Here is a 5,731-nt window from a genome sequence, read left to right as displayed (position 1 = left end):
CCTATGGAGGGAGGAGCCATTGTGGAGGAAGGGCTGACGACTCCATGGGGCCGACCGACGGCGGCGGAGCAGGTGGAGGAGGAGCCCGAGGCGGAGAGCCGATGAGCCAGGGCGACGGGGAGGATCCGGAGGTCCTAGGCGGAGCAGATGGAGGATCCGAGAGGCCGCGGTGGAGCCGGAGCGACAGAGGACTGAGGAGAAGCCGAGGGGATGAAAGAGCCTGACGGAGCCGGAGGGATGAAGGGACGAGGCACAGCCAGAGGAGTGGAGTCCCGAGGCGCAGGATGGTTAACGCCAGACCAAGGCGGAGCCAGAGGGATGAGGGATCCCGGCGTAGCCAGTGGACAGATAGGCCATGGTGGAGCCGACGGGTCCACGGGCCAAGGCGGAGTCCGGGGCTTAGAGGCTGAAGGCGGAATCAAGGGATACTCCAGCCACGGCGACGCTGGAGGATGGCAGTCCCGCGGAGCTTGCACCGCATAGATGGTGGGCTGAGGGCGAGCAGATGGGCTGCCAGACAACAGCGGAGGAGGAGGAGGCAGGAGCGATTGGGAGGGCGGGCATTTGTGAGCCTCTGGGCTTTCAGGCCAGAACTTAGGAGCGGGAGCCCTCTCCTCTTCTGTGTGGCACAGTCGCGAGCCACGCTCACACCGTCCACGGCTTTCTCCCTCGTGGCTGGCATTGTTGCCGGCTCACACACCTTGACTGAAGTCATTTGCAGCTTCGGCTCCACTGGAGCCGACGGAGGGAGGAGCCATGGAGGAGGAATGGCCGCCGACTCCAGGGAGCCGACCAGCGGCGGCGGTGCAGGTGGTGGAGGAGCCTGAGGCGGAGATGGAGAGCCGATGAGCCAGGGCGACAGGGAGGATCTGGAGGTCCAAGGCGGAGCAGATGGTGCCGGCGACCTGACGGAGCCGGAGGGACGAGGCGAAGCCAGCGGAGTGGAGTCCCGAGACGCAGGATGGTCGACGCCAAACCAAGGCGGAGCCAGAGGGACGAGGGAGCCCGGCAGAGCTGGTGGACTACCAGGCCACGGCGGAGAGGAGAGAGCTAGGAGCCATGGTGGAGCCGACGGGTCCACGGGCCGAGGCAGAGTCCGGGGCTTAGAGGCTGGAGGCGGAATCAAGGGAATCTCCAGCCACGGCGACGCTGGAGGATGGCAGTTCCGTGGAGCTCGCACTGCATAGATGGTGGGCTGAGGGTGAGCAGAGGGGCTGTCAGACGACAGCGGAGGAGGAGGCAGGAGCGGTCGGGAATGCGGGCATTTGTGAGCCTCCAGGCTTTCAGGGCTTAACCCAGGAACGGGAGCCCTCTCTCCTTCGGAGTTGCACTGTCCCAGATCCATAATCAGCTCGCCCTCGGCCACAGTGCAGTGGGCAGAGCTCCTCTCCACGCTTTCACTGTCTGCGGCTCTCTCCCTCGCGGCAGGCGTTGTAGCCGGCTCTCGCACCTGGTCTGACGATCCGAGAGGTTCTGGCTCTGTGGCGATCCTCAGCTCTGTCGCACTCCTTGGCGACGGCTCGTCAGTCGCGAGCTCTCCGTCAGCGGTGGGCTCGGGCATGCGCTCCGCGCATCGGGGAGATAGTGGGCTGGGCTCTGGGTCGGCAGTGGCACTGGCGATTAATTCCTGGGAACTGGCAGGGAACGGAGATCCATTTCTCGCCAGTGTCCACTCCACAAAGGCGGCGAAATTTGCTCGAGGACCATCTTCGGACGACAGCGCTCTGTACGAGATGTTTAAACTGGCATTGTAGAACGCACAGAGCGCGTCGTCCGGGTTGCTGGTTAGAGCAGCGAGGACCAGGAATAGTCTAGTATGGCCCTCGAGCGATCTCTCTCCCTGCTCCAGCAGGAGGAGGAGGTACCCCGGATGGGAGAGGGGATCCATAGAGAACACAATAGAAACAAAACACTGAGGGAAAAAACAACGGAAACAAAAACGGAGGGTAGAAACACGGAGGTAACGGTTTCGGTTGGGTCTTTTGTCACAATTCGCTGGAGCACGGGCAAGAAGAAACGAGGAGACGTGGAGATTTCACAAAAACGAGAGTCTTTAATAATCCAACAGTCCACTTACATGTGCACAGAATGACTAATTAACTAAACGAGGACAGGAACATGACCAAAAAAGGGAACACAGAAACAGGGGCAAAACATAACAAAACAGGTCCATGATCCTGACAATAATAGCGCGTTACATTTTTAACACACCCAACCTCCAGTTAAATCCTAGCATTACGGCACAACTCCAAATCATACCCTCTGCCCGTGTTTTGAAATAGGTATCAAAGTACAGCAATAATTTCAGCTCCAGAAGGACATACTTGAATCTCATAACCAAAAGGTCTGACATGTTCATAATATTCTTTGGCTAATTTTAATGAACACAGTGGTTGATCTTAATGCGTTTAGTTTGTCACGTGAAACAATTGCTTCGTTCAAAAGTTAAAAAATCACTGCAATTACAGCCTATCACGATTTAAAGACTGCAATTGATTCATTAAAAAATGATTCACGAGTTCACACTTACATATAATAAACAGAGTAAAGGTTATGCGTATTTGGCGTGCTGTCCGGGGAGAGGGCTCCGAGCTCGGTAATTCCTCCCAAACCTGGGGTACTCCCCATGTCCCGAACCCAGAGCGCTCCCCCTGAGCGAGTGAGGAGTCGGGGTGGTGGAGGGATGCTGGAATACTGTAGAGAAGTCGGGGTGGTGGAGGGTTGCTGAATGAAGGTAAGATGGCTTGGGTTACTTATAGAAGTTCTGTTCGAGCTGATAGGATAGATGGTGTAATTGCTGATGATGAATTGGCCAGGTTAATTATCTGAACGTGCTCCTCCCGAACTTTTTTACTAAAACATAATTTCACGAGTTCACACTTACATATAATAAACAGAATAAAGGTTATGCGTATTTGGCGTGCTGTCCAGGGAGAGGGCTCCGAGCTCGACATTTAGCCCGGACTCAGAGCGCTCCCCCCAAAAGATGCGTTGGAAGTAAAGATATAGGCTTCTGCGGAAGCAAGCACTGCTGCCGCAGTGGGAAGTAAAGTTACGGGCTCCTTCGGGAGCGAGTACTGCTGCGGTATCTGAAAAGAAAGAGGCTTCTGTGGAAGCGGGCACTGCTGTGGCAGTGGGAAGTAGAGATACAGGCTCTATACAGGGGATTCACTCCCCCCACCTACAATCCCTGCCGGTACAAGACTCGAACCTGCAACCTTTGGGTTACGAGTTCAACTCTCTAACCATTAGGTCACAACTTCCCCTATCGTGTGGTGGGGTGATTAGAGTCGTCAACGAACGCGGGTCAGACAGGAGTTTAGCCTGCGGGCTTCTGTAATGCAGGTAGGCTAGGTGGGTTTGGTATGGTTGGATTGGTGACTGGAGATTGAAGATATAATGAAGTGGCCTCTTTTCAGTTGGTCTGTCTTGCTTGCTTAATGAATAAGAGATTGATTCAGTATCTAGCACTGATAGGTCTGAAAAGGTTGGGTGGATTTTTAGATTGAAGCAGGACATGATGGTGAGTTCCGAGCATCTAAGGAAACAGAAGGCGGCCAATATGAACATGGCGTGGAGCGTGCGGGCATTGTGAATGGAGTGGTAGCCTCTGCGGAGGGTAGAAATGCATTTGGTTAAGATATCTAGAGTTATTGGCTGTCTAGCGTCTGGGGGGTGGGTTGGGCTCTTTGGATGCCTTTGATGAGCATGGATGTCTGTGAGCTGGTTATTTCTGGGGAGGGTGAGGCGAACATGAGCATGTGGAAAAATTGAATTCCGCTTCGATAGCCTTTGATGGAGCTGGCTTGGAGTTTTTTGTTGGCGTTGAGATGGGAGATGAATGCGGTGATGGTGAGCTGGGAAAAATCAGGGAAAGGCAGGTTGTAAGTGTGGTGAAAATGTTTTAAACCACTCCAAGCAGTTAAGTAGGATTGGAGGGTCCTGGGGGAGACGGCCTGGAGAATAGAACTGAGGGAGGCATCTAGAAGGGTTTATATATATATATATATAGTCGCGGGGTAAATGAGAACACAGACTCGGTACTGATCGAAAGAGCCCCGGAGGGTGATTTATTGCCCACACACTGATCACTGATGTAGTAATGTTCACTGTGAAGCTTACACTGCGAAGTACCTGAGAGAAAACAGATCTGACCATCTGATTTTCACCAGTAAGAAAAGAGTGTTTTAAAGCTTGTTGTTTTGCAGAACATCACAGTTATATATGACATGAGAATAAGGCCTGAAGTTAGGAAGAACATTTGAAAGAAAATATATTTATATTTTCATAATGATTTTTTCTTCTCAAACCTTGCCTGTGGTGTAGCTATTAAGGTTTGTAAGTAGACGAGTTTTGAAAACGCCTGCTGGACCACAATGACAGGACATTAAAAAATGACAGTCAATACATTAAATAAATAAATAAATATCCCCTCAAAATAATTTAAAACACGTACATTTGTGTCACCTTTTTGTACATTTAAAATTTTGTCTGATGTTTTTATATATATATATATATATATATATATATATATATAATTTATTTATGTATTATTTTTTTTTGCGGGTGGCTTACGGGAATATCGGCGCCAGCAGCCTGAATTCCTGGAAAGCAGAACAGGAGAGAGTGTCAGCTATTTGATTTTTTGGGTCCGGGATTGCATTTAAAATGAATTGGTCGCAAGCTGAAGTCCAAATGCGACATCTTAGAAAAGGCATTAATGCAGGGGAATGGGACCGGCCTTTATTGATGCAATGCACGGCCGCTTCGTTATCGCAATGCGCTACGATGCTGGTGGTGGACCAATCTTTCCCCCAACAGGGCCACTGTGGCGACTAGAGGCTATAACTCTATATAACTCTAGATGTGTGGCTGGGATGGAGCCGGGAGGCGAGATCAATGAAAAATCGTCTAAAAGGTGGATGAAGTAAGGGATTGTGTAATTATTGGAGAGAATCCAGCAGATAGCCTCTGATAAAATGTTAAAAAAATTTTTTGGTTTGCTATGGGAGCTGGAGGCCACTGAAAAGGAAAAGCTGTTATTAGTAATGTGAGGCAATGTAAAGACTGAGATGTGTGGGCCTGTGTTGCAGGCAGAGGCAGCTTCTAGGCCACAGGAAGTAAGCGGGGTTCGTGACATCCTGAAGAGCCTGTGTAGCCTGTGCCGCTAGCGGAGGCAGCCTCACGCTAGCGTCTGCTATGGGAGCTGGAGGCCACTGAACAGAAAAATGGTTATTAGTAGCATGAGGGAGCGGAAGAGAAGAGTTAGCATCAGCTAACAATATTTACTTATTTTCAGTATGGTTATGATGAATAAACATTCATATCTGTCTACTCCGTTAGTTAATCCAAACAATATAACAATTTATGCTGTTGATAAACAATATAAAAACAGACATCACATAGGGCTAAATGCGTAGCATTTTAATAAAACTGTTAACGTTACGGCAGCGGGGAATATGAACGTGCATGAGTTATTTTATTCAATCTGTGTTATTTTAATGTTTCGGGTTTTTTTACCTAAAACATAGATCACAAACGACTGACAGTTTTGACCTAAATATGATTTTCAGTTACAATAATTAATCCTAAAATTCGACAATAGTAACTTACTTTTAGCAGCATCAGTCGCGCGTGCGCTCAAAAGATCTCCCGGTTCTTGTGAATTCGGTTCACTGGAGACTCGCACTAAACGGTTCATTTAAATCAGTGAGTTGTCGACTCGAGAACA

General features: G+C 50.0%; 1 protein-coding gene across 1 annotated transcript in view; it reads right to left on the bottom strand.

The window, feature by feature from the left end:
• il1rapl1a (interleukin 1 receptor accessory protein-like 1a) overlaps positions 1–5,731 on the bottom strand; it is a 90,917-nt gene that overhangs the window by 77,526 nt on the left and 7,660 nt on the right. The window lies entirely within an intron of this gene.

This window comes from Sinocyclocheilus anshuiensis, unplaced genomic scaffold, assembly GCF_001515605.1.
Source record: "Sinocyclocheilus anshuiensis isolate Anshui unplaced genomic scaffold, SAMN03320099.WGS_v1.1 scaffold976, whole genome shotgun sequence".
Lineage (NCBI taxonomy): Eukaryota > Metazoa > Chordata > Actinopteri > Cypriniformes > Cyprinidae > Sinocyclocheilus > Sinocyclocheilus anshuiensis.
This window is presented reverse-complemented; position numbering and strand designations above follow the sequence as displayed.